Source organism: Oncorhynchus kisutch, linkage group LG6 (assembly GCF_002021735.2).
Source record: "Oncorhynchus kisutch isolate 150728-3 linkage group LG6, Okis_V2, whole genome shotgun sequence".
Taxonomy (NCBI): Eukaryota; Metazoa; Chordata; class Actinopteri; order Salmoniformes; family Salmonidae; genus Oncorhynchus; species Oncorhynchus kisutch.
This window is the reverse complement of record NC_034179.2, coordinates 27,866,054-27,883,648: the sequence shown is the minus strand read 5'-3', so window position 1 is coordinate 27,883,648 and position 17,595 is coordinate 27,866,054. Positions and strand designations below refer to the sequence as shown.

Genomic DNA, 17,595 nt, shown 5'->3' with positions numbered 1-17,595 from the left:
TAAGGCCCGAGGGGGTGTGGTATATATCCAATATACCATGGCTAATGGTTGTTCTTACGCATGATGCAACTTGGAATGCCTGGATACTGCCCTTAACCGTGGTATATTGGCAATATACTGTCCCTCAAACCCCTGAGGTGCCTTATTGCTATTATAAACTGGATACCAGTGTAATTAGAGCAGTAAAAATACATGTTTTTTTTTATACCTGTGATATACAACGGCTTTCAGCCAATCAGCATTCAGGGCTCGAACCACCCACATTCAAATACATAATCATCTTCAGAAATGACCTTGTCAAAGCAACAAAATAACTAGGGCATTACAATGATGGTGAAACCTTGAGAAATGTGGGGATTAAGTGGGTTTAAATCTTCGTAGAAGTGACACAGTGACGGAGGGACATGTCAAAATGCTGAATTTTGGCACTTTAGCATAATATTCATAGAAAGAATCAGATTGATTGAATTCTCCATGTGGTCTATATTAAAGGGCACTTCATTTATTATAACAGGCTTTTAAAATGCAATACTGGTGCACAATTTCTATTTAAAATACCAAAGGGACCCAAACGGCACTCATTTTGTGCAACGACCCAGTAATTCATAATGAAGTCTGTGTTCCCTCGTAGAGGAGCAGAAAGGAGATAGAGAGTATTGTCTACTAGCTACTTTTATAGAACACGTAGATTAGTATTTAGGAGATGTTTGAGTGATACAGTTTTGTAACCTGACAGAACATGTATTCCTATTCTGTTGTGATTCATTTGTGTGAGGATTAATTGGGCTCGGTTTAGATTCAACAATACAACTCACACAGAAACAGGTTCTGTTTTAATTTGTTGTAAATGAAAGAGAAATAGGATGACAGTATTTAACAGAACACTATTTGACATCGTAAGGCCTGTTAGATTTTCAGTCATTTTAATTAATGATGTGTAATTTAATTAATGGTGATATAAATATCTTAATTATATTGGTGTAACTGCCTTACCTTACTCCATAGTTTATGATTTGTTGGCATAAGATTTAAAAAATCATGTTGACAGATTCAAAAGAGAAAAAGTAATGTTGTTCTTGGAGGACAGTAATTCCTTCCTACACATAATATACAATAGGTAGCATGAAAATGTCATGGGATAAGGTTTGCACAATTAGTGGTATTTTACAAAAGTTACTGGAATCTTCTGTAATGTTGGTAATTAACAGAAAGTAATTAACAGTAACTTTGGTTAAAAACATTTTTTATATATAGTATACATTGTTGATATCTGTGTCCATATTGTCCAAGAGTTTCTAGTAGATAAACCATATGGTTCAAGAGAAAATTGCCTAATTAATGAAAATAGCATCTAATCAACAATGGCATTATTATAGTAGCAACTCTTCCAACTATTTACTTTTTTCACAACTGCCACCAGCTTCACACCAAAGCAAAAGACAACAAATACATACTGACATAAAAAAAATAGAAAGGATATTGCTGAAATATTAAACACCAATGATATTCACTAAGTTGATGGTTTATATTTAGCCTAATGTTTTACTGCTTTGTCATTCTATTTTACATTTTTAAATCATCTTATTTTAGTATTTCCTATATTTTACATGCGATAAAGCCACACATATGGCCATAGATAATTAGACACCTGTGATAATATGAAGTACCCAAAAGGGTCACTAGATGTCTTGTGAGAGATTACATAAAGCCCTTGAAAGACACCAAAATAATGGTAGTTTTCTGGTAAACCTCAAAAGTTTCAAGTAATATACCCTTCCTTTGCAAACCTACATGGGATGCATTTGCTCCATTGTTTTGTTGGTGGCCCAGCCTTGTATGGCATCCACATCTTCCAAGAATGTGCTTTTAAGGTATACACATTCAATGAGGGACATAGGGTCAACAGGTAGGAAGAGGATTCTCTTGCCTCCTAGAGAGGAATTCTGCTTCAGCAGCACTAGAGATAATCCACAAGACTCAGTGATAAAAGGCTTTACTGTTCCCACTAAGTACCATGGAGTCCCCAGCACCTGCAGCTATCTAGGGTTACTGCCAAACTAGTTATTGGGGGTATATGACAGAAAACACCTCAGATCCACTGTGTACACCCCATTCCCTGCTTCACATTTACTATAACAATTGCAGCTATTGAACATCACACACACTACATGGATAAGAACACACATGCACGCCCACACACCCACGTGTGCATACACACCCACATGTACAGACACACCCACGTGTCCATACACACCCACATGTACAGACACACAAAGAAATTGTTTATGTAAATTAACCCAATTCTGGCATGCCCTGCCCAAGGTTGCCATGTGTAATTTTCCCTCCAGAGGAAAAATCCCCACCACTAATTTAAATGTCAAAATAGTTTTCTTCTTCTTTTTCTTCCAACATAAAAGAGTTATGATCATAAATCATTAATACACTGTAAGCTTATTCAAAAATTGGAAATTTGTGCGACATAAATAGAAGATGGATTCCCATAAATAATTGATACGCTTAAATAATAAACCATGAATATATTTGCAATTTTATTCACTGTATATTACTTGTGCTTATAGAAATGATTGTATTATTGTATATTCAGCGGGCTTCCTTCTTGTTTTAGGTGAATAGAGTAGTCCCATATTCTATGGTTTTTCATTATGGAAAAAACAGCTCTCATGAATAAATAGCAGAAAATCTAAATAGCGAAAATAAGATATATCTTTTAAGTGGTAATCCTCTGAGGCTATAAAACAACAGCAATGCTCACAGGGACGCAAAAACATCAAATTAATATTTCAGCAGTGTCTGGATACAATGGCAAGCAGCAGCCCCACTTGGTCAATTACTGCAGCTCAACCATGTGACAACACTAATCAAACAATGCCTCACCACGACCCATCGCTAACTAAAGGCCAATTCATACTTAAATGTCCGCGGAGCCGTAAGGGCCCACCAGTTCATTCTGATATATTTATGGTTACCGGCAGGGCTCTTTTGGCCTACAGTACACCTAAAAAATAATCTCACCAATATAGCTCTGCATGTGGATGTGGCTTCATTCAAGCAGCAGGTACAGAATTAAGAGATAGAGATGTTATTTTAACCTAGGTCATATGTAAGGTAAGAAACCCATCTAACAGCGCACAGTCAAATATTCGACAACATAGTTATGCAGGTCCATTCATTTTTTTGTATGGAAGACCAGTAAGAGTTAATTAATAGAGATGGTGCATCACTACAGTAAGTAATATACAGTACACCAGCTCTGCTCTGTCCATTCCACCAGGAAAGACAGGAGTCCAATTAAGTGAGTGCTGGGATTGTTTTGTGACACCTGTCTCTTCACATGGAGATGCCACAGCTTGCGGAACAGAGCAGAGTGGGGGACTGGATGTACTATAACAACATTTGATTACAGCTCAATAACATGTAGGCCTCTCTTTCACTCTCAGTGTCTCTTAGCTTCTATACATCTCACTAAACTATACATCCCACTATTGTACATTCATGGCATACAAATATATGACTATTATCCTCTCCTGTTTGATTGCTGTTGTATACAGTAGGTGAATAGGTGAAATGGAATTGTATAGTATGGCCTTCTGAGTGATGAACATGACCCACACCTCGGGAAATAACTTTTACAAGCTTGTTGCTGAATGGTCAACAGTTGCTTCTTGTTTTGACTCTAAAAATCATATAGTTACTGTTACTCTCTTGCATCAATTGTAGCACTGGTCTCCCAAGTAATCACAGCCAACATCTAATGGTAGCCTAAGGAAGTCCACAACAAGGGACACACTAACACCCACAGCACTGTTTTGGATGCTGGTACCCATTGCACTTGACTGTAGCCTCTTCCTCCTTTTCTCTTATACAACTCTGGGGTCTTGTATTCAATCATAATCTTTCACCTTGTCACAGGGCCCTGCAAGGCAGGCCTGTGGACTGTGAAGAGATCACTCTCTCTCCCCACCCCACCACCAGTGTTAATGAAGCGGGCCCAGAGATGGAGGAGGCGAGGGACGCACTGAAATCCTCTCTTTCCTACCCTGTTATGTGCAGATTAAAGGTGACTCCTCCTAATGCAATAACCCTTTCCAGAATCTAGTACAAGCAGCATCTCCTGAAAAAGTAATCCATAAACGCAGGTTCAACTTTCGTAGCTTTGCAGAATATTTTAGGTGACGACCTGATAGGCAGCATGTTTCACTGTGACTTTCCCTTTGTGCCTTGACACCTACGGATCGTAAACATTCAAAGGGTGCTCTTGGTTGTCACGGCGCGTAATGCACTGTTAGCTACATGAGGCTATCAAATTAAGTGCTGGAGGCATTGATTTCTCTGCTTTAGAGAGACATGTTTGTTTCTGGGGCTCAAAAGTGGCTGTTCATAGAAGAGAGTTTTATAGTTTTAGGGAATCCAAATTATCTCCAAAGATGTATTGGTAGTACCTACAGTACATAGCATACAGTGTATTAGACAAATACTACAAATACACAAATGAAAGCCTATGGTATGCTTGATGGTGAGTATACATAATTCAATGATAATTCAATATTATAGGGGATTACCATGGGCGATACAACAGTCTCGTCGACCGGCTGTCTACCGTACCTACGGAACAAGTACGTTTATATGCACACTAATAATTTGATTTTAAACTGATTATGGCTGAGTATGGCATTAGTCATGTAAACACCTTACTCTGCTTATCTTAATCAGCGTAAGGTCATAATTCGAAGTAAGCACATTAAAACACCTGGTTTTCTGAGCAATATTTCTAATTATTTCTAATGAATTAATCGGTGTATTTGATCTGTGCATGTGCAAGCATCTTTGTGAGTGCGTCTTAGAAACAGTTTTCACATAACAACTTTACATGTCCAAACTCAGAATCAAATAGCACGGTCACTATGGTAGAAGGCTTAGTTTGATTTAAGATTTTCTGCATTTAACGAAAGGCCCATCAGAAGCCTGATTTCAGATGTTTCCATGTAAACAGGCTTATTAGTGAAATCGTTCTTCTTGCAATATCAATGCATATAAATGTTTTAAACTAACGATTATATTAATATATAATATATTATTGTGTGCATGTAACCGTGCTCAATTGTCTTTTGCATTTATCTGTTGTGAATGAGAGCTCACCCTAATATTTCCTAATATTTCCTGGAATCTGAGTAGCAGCAATTGATTTCTGCTGCTCCTTGTAAGCTATTGTAGGCAGCCTCTCAAAGTCAGGGGATATCCTCCCTTATACAAACATCCAATAGTATCATTTGGGGCGGCAGTGTAGCCTAGTGGTTAGAGCATTGGACTAGTAACCGAAAGGTTGCAAGTTCAAATCCCCGAGCTGACAAGGTACAAAATCTGTCATTCTGCCCCTGAACAGGCAGTTAACCCACTGTTCCTAGGCCGTCATTGAAAATAAGAATTTGTTCTTAACTGACTTGCCTAGTAAAATAAAGGTAAAAAAAAAAAAGATATATACCCATTGATTCTTGAAGAATATAACTTAGAAATGCCTCATGAGTTTCATATAACTTTGGTACCCCATCAGAACCCCAAATATAAGCTTGTTTTAGTCCAATGTTTGTAAACAACATAAAAGTAAACAAACACTGTATAGCCTCAAAACATCATGTTGATATAATAGATGGTCAGTCCTTGTACATTCCTCCAACCCCATCCCTCAGCTTTTCACCAAAACAGTGGTGGGGTGTCTGCTTTGTTTTTCTTTCAACTCCAGTTTGGCCCTTGAAGCAACCAGCCTGTAACCTTTTCAGCATGCGGCAACCCACCCAGAGAGTGGGCAGTTCTAGCTCAAGACGAAATTCAGAGTTTACTAGGCTTATAAGCCTGGTATGCATGGTTAGCTACGCAGAAATCCTTGGTGGTTTATGGGAACTAGTACAACCCTTTTATAGGCTGGTTTAATTCCCAGTTTGACGAATGGGACGACTTGGTTTTAAGGGTGCTCCCCACCATTACTGGTCCTGAAGTTCCAAGGAAATGACACAACAAGTCATCTCTTTGCTTATGCTCCAAACTGCCAGTAGACACAGACACATAATGGACTTGAACTAAAAGCACTGGAACTATGATTTGAAAACAGCTGGAGAGTTCAGAGTCTGTGGGTGGTACTGCTGTTTATATCAAAGGAGATGATCACTCTAGACTACACTGTTTGAATATTTAAATAATAACCATTGACCTATCAAAAACCCCTATGGAAATAATGTCAAATAGTCCAATGTTACGCCATATATTAAAACACGGTTGCATGGTACCACTGAAATGAGCAATGTGCATTTGCACATAAAAGCTTTTCGATGAATTGACCAATGAGGCAACATGGATCTCAAGATGGATTACAACAGAACTAATGTTTTTCTTGATGCTCGCTCACATTACAAGCCAAATTTGGAGCACCAGGGTTATAAGTAAAGTAGAGGGATCTCTTATGAGAATGGCATCTTATTGTAAGGATGAATAGAACACTCCCATAAAGGCATACGTCCACTTTATTCCCAAGCCATGTATCAAATGGAGGTGTTATACTCAGACACGTGCACTTTTGACAGGCACCAGGGAACAATTTATTGTATGAGACATATCTTCCACTTTCATGGTCCTCATTGCATTGTGCTGCAGCTGCAAATCATCCATTTTGAGTGTAAGAAGGTGTCACTCAGAATCTTCCAATGTCAAATGTCTGTATGACACTCACGCTTTTGTCATCCCTCAACAGTATACCGTTTGACATTCAACTTTGGCTCCATCCTTCCCGCATGGACAAGCCCTTAGATGCAACACATTATTCACTATCCCTACCGGCACGTCTGTCAAGCCTCTCTCTCCACTGTGCGTCTCCACCATGCATCACAGCTGGCTGCTCCCAGCCTCCCATCCACTCTGCTGGGCCGGCCCTTCCAAAGCCAGTCCTTCAAACCAATCATCCGTGCTAGACATGGAATGTATGTGCCATGTACTGAACACACTAAATCACATACCAGTCAAAACTCATTTGAAAAAACATAATTTGCTTTGCTCGAAAACTAATAACACTGACATGCAAAGTGTGAAAACTATTGTAGTTGAATATATGCATTTAATTCAGCTCCACTGCTCTTCCAAATCCAATTGAAACTGTTTATTCTACATAAGACTATTTTAGTTCTTCCTTGTCATCCATTCATTTGTTTATTTCACCTTGGTACTATGTGTTACTGTCGTTAACTGGAGTAATCTCCACAGCAGAGCTTCCTTGTCCTTTCTTCTGAACCATCTAATCAGCTGAAAGCATCCTGTCTTGTCTGTCGTTCTGATCCCTCTCTGATAAAGAACATAGATCCTAATAGAAACCACTGAGTTGGATTGTGAGTCAAATATTTGTAGATGTTGTTACTGTAGCTCTTTTGTTGTAAGACAACAGTAGAGCAGATTCACTATTTTTGATCGTTGGTCTCTAGTGGCACGAGGTAAACTTTAGAAATCTTCAGTTGTTCATAACAAACCTTCCTTTGTAATGTCTTATACCAGCTCTGCTTTATTCAATGCTAGCGTCATTAGTCTCAGTTTATACATAATGTAGATTCTATGGGGAAGAGAAAGGTATGCAGAAGACAACAACAATGACTCACATATCCACCAAGCAAAATGTAATTCCTCCCTATTAGCATTTCAAGACAACTACAAAAGCTGATCAAGTTTCTCCCTAGAGTCCACTTAATATATTTCAGCAGACACATTCTGGATAAGTTATACAAGAGCAAACAAATATGACTTTGGGTATTCCATACACATAACTCAAAAATATCTCTGGCTTCAATATTTTTCTTTTAACCTCTAACCTACATGTTGACAATGCTGTATTCAACACAGTCGTTTTTCTAGTACAGTGTAGGGTTAACCCATGGTAAATCATGGTTCAATGAGCAACTCCTTGAATGAAGAAAGAGCTCTTGCTCAGGCCCAAGCCAGGTACTGTATATCCACAAAGATTTAGTGCCACTACTGTACAGTATGATACGAGTTATGGTGCATTACTAATATCCATTTTATGGCTGTATCCTCTTCAGTCAAGAGAGAATTTCATCTTCACTCACAAATGTTCGTCCTTTCCTTTCCAACTCACTGCCCCAATACACCTCTCCATGATAGTGTGAGGCCAAATGAACGTGGTCAGGTACTGCGCCTATAGGTTCAGGACATTTCAATGGGCTTGTGTACTGAAATTCTAAATTATCCGTTTTTTAACTGCATCATTTATATCAATACAATTTAGAGATTAAACTAATATATCATGGAAGTTTTAACAGTCGTTCTGCACTGAGTGTACAAAATATTAGGAACACCTGCTCTTTCCATGACATAGACTGACCAGGTGAATCCAGATGAAAGCTATGATCCCTTATTGATGTCACTTGTTAAATGCACTTCAATCAGTGTAGATGAAGTGGAGGAGACTGTTAAAGAAGGATTTTTAAGCCTTGAGACAATTGAGACATGGATTGTGTGTGTGCCATTCAGAGGGTGAATGGGCAAGACAAAATATTTAAGTGCCTTTGAAAGGGATATGGTACTAGATGCCAGGCGCACTGGTTTGAGTGTGTCAAGAACTGCAATGCTGCTAGGTTTTTCACCCTCAACAGTTTCCTGTGTGTATCAAGAATGGTCCACCACCCAAAGGATATCCAGCCAACTTGACACAACTGTGGGAAGCATTGGAGTCGAAATGGGCCAGCATCGCTGTGGAATGCTTTTGACATCTTGTAGAGTCCATGCCCTGACGAGCTGAGGCTGTTCTGAGGGCAAAATGGGCTGCATCTCAATATTAGGAAGGTGCCCCTAATGTTTTGTACACTCAGTGTATAGTCTATACTACTATATGATCAGTATGTTCCTGATAAAAGAAAATGGAGAGTGACACATGACTATAAAGACTGAAATGTTATAACATAAGATCGGGACAAAATACTGTGTACAATATAGCTTTCAATAAATATGAGGAAAAATGTGAGGCATAATACAGTAGTTGTATGAGAAAACCACTGCTGAAGTGGGAGGCTATGCAGAGGATGGGGGGGGGGGGGGGGTCGGGGAAATTATTGCCTTTGTTGTAAAGACTACAATCCATTTGACTACAGGGTACTGTACTGTATGCCAACGGCATCATTTGAGAAGACAAGCATGGGTAGGTGGAGACAAATAATTGAATAGAAAATAGGCAGTTGACATTTGGCAGAATGGGATCTTGGTGCATGGGAAAATACCTGCTCATACAACCACATGATATGGGGAGAAACCTAAATAATATACACTATGTGCTATGGGAAATGTTCATCCAAAACTTCACTTCAAATAAATGTTTTTATCACCAGTTGAATACAAAGTAACACAATTATGGTTAGGCAGACATGAAAACAATTGGTTGTTTCAAAGCCAATGGGAGAGAGGCAGAGTTCACACTTAATGCAACTAGAACGTAGGGATTAATGATTGTTTAATGGACATAATTGTTTGATGATGAAGAAGAAGATGATGATGATTATGCATACTGGAGATTGTGGTATGCTGAATTCCTCATTACAACCATAGAATCTGACATGAGAAAACTGAAAATGTTCAGGCCTTTAGGTGGTTTCTTTGGGCTCCATAAGGGTCACATGCTGATAAATTATCAAAATAAATTGACAATAAATGATGATTTAGATACCAAAACATGTACATGGCAAAATAAACGTAATTAACTTAACCATTTTGAAAATATATACACATAATCCCCAATAACGCAGAAAAACAGACAGCTGCAGGTCTCATTTTACACAACAAGGAAATAACTTAAAGGTAATTAATTAAAAGGTTATCACTCCCTAGAATAACTCACTAGCATCACCACTGCCACTACCACCACCACCACAACATTCACCACTACCATTACCACCCCCAACACTGTCACTAAAAAACCACTGCAACTACCAATACTGCACCTCCAACAGTGCCCTTAAGATCAGCTATCAGCTATCAGCCAGGAACCAACATTCCTCAGTGCTTTGCTCCTTGTCCTGGTACATCTCCTCTTATAAACTGCTTATGATTGTATGTCCTTTGCCCATGTATATGGACATTTGGAAATACATGTCTATGTTTTAACCTGATATTAGAAGGGCCAGTGAACAACAGGCCATGTGTATTTACTTAATTTAATGGTTCTAAAACTATGTGATACTGCATTAAGAATTCATAACCAGACCATTAAATAAAGTGTCACCTTGTACTTTTCTGCAAAAATAAATACTCGACAATGACACATACAGTAGTCTTGTGTCTCATACATTTAGTAGGTATGCTTCGGGATGGTCACTGAGCAGGCCAACATTCATCTAGGAATGGAAAGATATGCATACTAATGATCTTGTTTTCACCACCTTCAGACATCAAATGTCGCAACAATATGTTTCCATATTTCCTTGGACATTAAATGAAAGAATAACCAAACTGCATCTCCCATTAGTTTATGTGTGGGATGTGGAATGGAATATATTTGCATAACTGATTTACTGATTTAAGATTTGGTTCAAACTATCCTCCAGTCTTCAAACTGTGACCTAACCTATAAGATACATAATTTATTGTATTACACAATGCATTCAGTCACTAACAACTGTTTTAAAATACACCATTGATTAATGTGAAACGCAATCAAGTCAGCAGAGTTTCCAGGCAAATGCCCTTGCATAAGGTTATAGGCCTTGAACTGTAAAAAGATATACTAAAAGTAATGGAATGACATAATAACAGAAGGTTTCTTTGTGAAATGAAGGTCTCGAAACAGAAACATTTACTTTAGCGCCCCTCTGGTTTAAAGATAGACTATGCAGATGAGTAACCAACTGCAATGAATTGTTAGGATACGTAAGATGGACAGGCCAGGTATTGGTTTAGCATCATACAAATCAAACTGTGTTTCTGTACAAACTGTATGATTAGGACTAGTGCTTGGCCATAAATGCAGAATATCATAAGCAAACTATTTAGAATTCCTAATCATTTAGAAACTTGCATTTCTATTTTATCTACCACTAAATCCAGTGGTTTAATTTGAATTGAGTGAGAAATAAGGCATAGGGAATGGCTGCTTGGTGGTGTACCATGTAAACCAATTGAATTCAGTGTACATGACTTCTCAAAACACACTGAGGGCTCTATTTTAACAAACCTAATGCAATGGTAAATCTCTCACAGCCAGAATTATGAGAGCATTATCTGGCAGTGGCGCGACAGGGCTGGGTTTTGATGAATAAACAAGTTGTAGGTGTGGCAAGGGCTTGGCCACTCACTGCCCATATGAAAAAATACTACAGTACTTACTGTAGAATTCTGTAGTAAACTGTAGTATACTGTAGAATACTATACTACACACTGTAGTATCCCTCGATCATGTGTAGTACTTACTATAGCATGTTGTAGTATAGTGCAGAATCCTATAATAAATACTACAGTATTATCAGCAATAAAACACTGTAGTAAATACTACAGTAATCTTTTCAAAAACACTACAGTCCGCAAAAACACTACACTCTTTTAACTATAGTAAATACTACAGTATTTAATATCCATATACCCTGTCCATTCCCCTACCCCATGTCCTAATTTGTGCAATTTGAGAAACATACATGCCAAGTACAAACCATATTGTGTTCCCTACAAGTTATAGAAAAGAGCAGTTCAGAACTATCCATTCTGACCCCAGTCCTACCAACATACAGGTTATGGAAAATGTGCTCTTTTAGTATTTCTCCAGTAGGTTTCCTCAAGGAGAAAGACTGCGTATCTAAGTCAAAGATAATAAAACCAAAAAACTATAGTAAATACTACAGTAATGTCAGCAAAAACATTACAGTAAATACTACAGTATACTCAATCCGCAAATACACAACATTAATTACTGTAGTATATGCAACAGTTTTCTTTTACTACAGTATTTATATTATAGTTAAGAGTAAATACTACAGTAAATACTAGAGGTCGACCGATTAATCGGAATGGCCGATTAATTAGGGCCGATTTCAAGTTTTCATAACAATCGGAAATCGGTATTTTGGGGCGCCGATTTGCCTTTTTTTTTTACACCTTTATTTAATCTTTATTTAACTAGGCAAGTCAGTTAAGAACACATTGTTATTTTCAATGACAGCTCGGGGGATCCAACTAGTCCAACGCAATAACGACCTGCCTCTCTCTCGTTGCACTCCACATTTGTTACGCAAATGCAGTAAACCAAGGTAAGTTGCTAGCTAGCATTAAACTTATCTTATAAAAAACAATCAATTATAATCAGTAGTTAACTACACATGGTTGATGATATTACTAGATATTATCTAGCGTGTCCTGTGTTGCATATAATCTGACTGAGCATACAAGCATACAAGTATCTGACTGAGCGGCGTAAACATTCATTCAAACAGCACTTTTGTGCGTTTTGCCAGCAGCTCTTCGTTGTGCGTCAAGCATGGCGCTGTTTATGACTTCAAATCTATCAACTCCCGAGATGAGGCTGGTGTGACCGAAGTGAAATGGCTGGCTAGTTAACGCGCGCTAATAGCGTTTCAAACTTCACTCGCTCTAAGCTTGGGGTGGTTGTTTCCCTTGGTCTGCATGGGTAACGCTTCGATGTGGTGGCTGTTGTCGTTGTGTTGCTGGTTCAAGCCCAGGGAGGAGCGAGGAGAGGGACGGAAGCTATACTGTTACACTGGCAATACTAAAGTGCCTATAAGAACATCCAATAGTCAAAGGTTAATGAAATACAAATGGTATAGAGGGAAATAGTCCTATAATAACTACAACCTAAAACTTCTTACCTGGGAATATTGAAGACTCATGTTAAAAGGAACCACCAGCTTTCATATGTTATCATGTTCTGAGCAAGGAACTGAAACGTTAGCTTTCTTACATAGCACATATTGTACTTTTACGTTCTTCTCCAACACTTTGTTTTTGCATTATTTAAACCAAATTGAACATGTTTCATTATCTACTTGAGGCTAAATTGATTTTATTGATGTATTATATTAAGTTAAAATAAGTGTTAATTCAGTATTGTTGTAATTGTCATTATTACAAATACATGTATTATTTTTTATTTTTTTAATCGCTATTGGCTTTTTTGGTCCTCCAATAATCGGTATCGGTATCAGCGTTGAAAAATCATAATCGGTCAACCTCTAGTAAATACTACAGTGAATACTACAGTAAAATCTGCAAAAACACTACATTGAATACTATAGTATTTATACCATAGTATAATATAATATTTTTTTATGTGGGTTGCCAATCAACGCGTTCCATGGTTTAATACGGCATGTGTTGGTCTCAAGTTCTGTAGGTTATTGATGATCTTTGCATTGTCATCAACTCCAATCAAATAATTTAAAAAGAAGATGGAGAACAAGCTATGAAGGGAAAATACTAGGGTTTTAGTACAGGTACAGCCAACTAGCGCATAAACAATATTGCAATTTTGTCAAAACGATGCAATACGATATATTGTCAAAAATAATATCCCGATATGTAACTGTATGGATTTTTTCTCCCATCACTAGCGCACAGCTCAGACACCCATGAATACCTCACACAACATGCCACCAGAGGTCTCTTCACAATCCACAATCCAGAACAGACTATGGGAGGTGCACAGTACTACATAGAGCCATGACTACAGGAACTCTACTCCACATCAGGTAGCTGATGCAAGCAGTAGAATCAGATTTTTTTTTAAACAGATAAAAATACACCTTATGGAGCAGTGGGGTTCTTTCTGTGAAGAGACACACAAAAGTACAGACACGTGCATACACACACTAGCACACGCTCTCTACACACGTACATTGTAATATTGTTGTATGGTGGTATTATACATTTTGTGTTGTAGATATGTAGTGGTGTAACAATGGTATTTGATTCACTGTTTTATCTTTTGTTTTATGTGTAATGTAAGTGCCTTAATGTGTATAGACCCCAGGAAGAGGAGCTGCTCCCTAGTAAATACAAATACAGGGCTTGATATGAAACGGAAAACAAGCAATCAGTTTTTTAAAACAACAACAATATTTCTAAATAGGATGGGGTCAGAAGCATTATATCATAAATCGCTTCTCTCGTTCCATGGCACTCACTGTATGCACATGTAGGCCTTTATGCATCACATTTGCACATCTACACAAAATACTAGCCCCTATCAATTGTATTGTTGTGCAAGGCAGATTTTTTTTTAAATGCAGTTGATATGGCATTCTAGGAGTACTGAATAGTTTGGAGGAGTGTGTGTTTGGTAAGTGGATGAGGGGCACTCTTTGAAAATGAGGATGGATAGCCTACTTGATCAAGCGAAATTAAGTATGCAGTGAATTGTGAATAATTAAAAGGCATGAGGGCAAAAACCTCCAAAATATTTCAAAGCACAAAATATTTTTAAAACCCTTCATTCATAGGCTACTTGGCTAATGGCCAGGATAAAAATATGCACCTATGCAATGCTGTTAAAACAGCCTTGATGGTAGGTTATGCTTGGTTTTTGCTCAAATTAAATGAAATGGGGGGAAACCAATAGTTTAAAAAAATGTTTTTAAATACGAAATTGACCGGCACAAGGAATCTCTCTTCCAAGGGCACTGCGCGTCATGGCTGGATAGGCTGAGCTTCCACTCTCAAAATCCCTTCCATAATCAGCGGTGTTACCGTTAAGACCGGCTTTTTGTGGGTCTCCAAACTTCCCATTAGCACTGCATGAACCTCACTTTTGTGCTTGTATTTAAGGAGACACTACAAATATTGCCATCCCTCTCACCTCAGTGCAAGCGAGCTGATGTTAGACAGGTACATTTCCAAACCTGGCTTTAGGGCTGGAAAATGCCAATGCGCCAGTTTTAACATGACAAAATTGCAAACTAACGTGCGTTTGACACTTGCACTTCCTTAGTGACAGCCCAAAATATAACCCTCAGACCTACTTGTACAGATGTGTTAATCAATGGCTCTCAAAAATGACTGTGTCCTTTTATCTAGAAAAGTAACTGTTGTCACACTGTTTCTCAGTCCAATACTGGTTTTCAGATTTATGAGTGGTGTTTTATTCGGATTATATATTCGTATTGATCTATCGGAGAGGTTCATAGCAATTGATAAGAATATCATCATATATCCATTACAGTACATGAGGTAGGCCTACATAACGGAATATTACTTTTACATTACACATCTGGAGTCTGCAGAAGTTTCATCTAGCCTACTCAATGCAGATTAATATAATTAACATCTTCCAAAAATGCAGTAATGGAAGCTCAACATTGCCTCTGTTCTGACTATTTTAGCCTGTGTGTTTCAGGTTGTGCCTGAGAGTAAATGAAAGCCGTGTGTTGATCATACGCAGTGGCCTTATGATATCATATCTAATATCATAATTGCAGGTAACAAATATGTAATAATATGTAATAGTTGTTTTCAACGAAACATAGGTTCCATGTCAGTAAGCTATTACTGGACACCTCTGAGTAACACATATTTGAGTTGCCAGTTTAAGATGGGTCTGTCTTGCACATTGCACAAGGTTGTCAACAGATTGCAGCAACTATACAACCTGCCATAGACAGAATTGAGATATTATTATAAAATAATTTTGTTTCATCCTTGACAGTTGGAACATACTGTATATTCTGTTTCTGGTCATGCCATCAAGCCAAGAGCATTGGCATTACATTTGACATAGCCTACATGCACTTGTTTGCATCTTTACCTGAGGAGCTGATCAACTGATAGCGGGTTCTCAAGGATACGTTCTCAGACATTACATAGGCTACTGAATGTCTAATACTACTACCTACCATTGATAATACATATGATACACAAGTTTACCATGATAGCCTACATTTAGAAATAGAGCTACATTATAACCTAACCTTACTGTATACAAGTAGCCAAATATATTTTAATGCACTGGCTCACTGCCCACTGGGAAAAACTGGTTGAATCAACGTTGTTTCCACTCATTTCAACAAAACAATTCAATTGAATGACGTTGAATCAACGTGTTAAACTGACACCACGTCATCAACGTTAGGGAATTTCGTATTTTTTCACCCAATTTTTAATCTAAATCCAATTACATGTTTTGTTGATGTCATGTTTAATTCACAACCAAATGTAAATCGAAACTAGGCGTTCAGATAACATATGTGCCCAGTGAGTGACCGACATGTCAACTCAATGACCCATCAGTCTGTAAAGTTTACGTGTCTGGTGTATAGCCTTTAGCAACATCGTCATGTTTAGGTAGGTTACCACAGAATGTCTCTTTCCTCAGAGTTGGTATCACCAGCTAGGAACATAAAGGTAATGTACATTAGCATCACGGGCCCACGGAATGAGAATAGCCTGGCCGGCACCTTGTGTGTTGATACGCGGCTATCACTACACTCTTCATTCCCGTTTCTCGATACACAATGTTTGTGCACCTGAGGCTACCACGATTCACAAGCGATAAGACTATTGCGCGCCACGTAGAAATTCTGCGATACACACAATCTGAAAGCAGTAGCTAGCCTACTACACAAATGGCTCACCTTTGCGTGATGTGACCATTCCGGAGGCTTATTCCCATGTCATAGCTTCACTTCAGATAAATAATACGACTGTTGATATTTGTATATGTTGTATCCTCGTGTATCCTTAGAAAATAACGCAATGGTGATGGTTGAACTCCACTCGCTTCAGCTGAATAGGCTATGATGCTCCGGTGAATGTCTCGAAGAGAATTGCAAAACAGTGTTTGAAATGTAATGCCGGAACGCGTGTATTAAAAGTTACTAGCTTTTTTTCTAAGGGTTATCTTTCAACTGCTCATCTTCAACCAAATCTTCCCTGTTGGACACAATCACCAACTCAGCATCACTGGAATATACCATATGCTACAGAGAGGAAGGGGGTGTGGCACCGGTGACCAATAATTTCAACATCCAACACATTCAGTAAATGCCTGCCGAGATTTAAAGCGGGTTAAATTGGATTTAGACAGTATCAGGGTGAAGAGATATTGCTGAACAGTGTAAAGGTAGTTCTCACTACCTTATAATGGTATTATTGTGTATTATTACACAAAAATACGCTTTTGAATGTTGCAAAATTATCCTAATAATGATTAAAATGATAATGATGATGATCATGGCATTATTATCATTATTATTATTAATGTATTTGTTGTTGTTATAAGTAGGCTATTGTCAAGCCACTTTTTTCAACAGATTGTTACAGTAGACAACCATCAACGATCTGTCTACATCCAATAATGGATGTAGACAGATCCAAATAGGGAGGTGAGTTGAACGCAATCCCTGCCTGTGAACTGGCTGCTTTCTGCCGTTAGTATTCAAGGCTGCTAGCTTATCATGGCTAATTTGAATTGCAATCTGTTTGCGCAAGGGTCCTGCCAGAGGGAACCAAGGACTGAGTCTTATAAACTCTGGGAGGCCACAGCCCTGCCTCTGCTGTGCACCAAGGCAACAAGATTAATCAATACAGCAGATTTAAATA

The 17,595-nt window shown here is 38.2% G+C and overlaps 1 protein-coding gene across 1 annotated transcript in view; it reads right to left on the bottom strand.

The window, feature by feature from the left end:
• LOC109892602 (teneurin-1) overlaps positions 1-16,930 on the bottom strand; it is a 223,541-nt gene extending 206,611 nt beyond the window's left edge. The window contains exon 1 of the mRNA XM_020485263.2: positions 16,629-16,930. The gene's annotated coding sequence lies outside the window, so the exon portion shown is untranslated. The remainder of the gene's footprint in view (positions 1-16,628) is intronic.
• Positions 16,931-17,595: the final 665 nt, after the last annotated feature.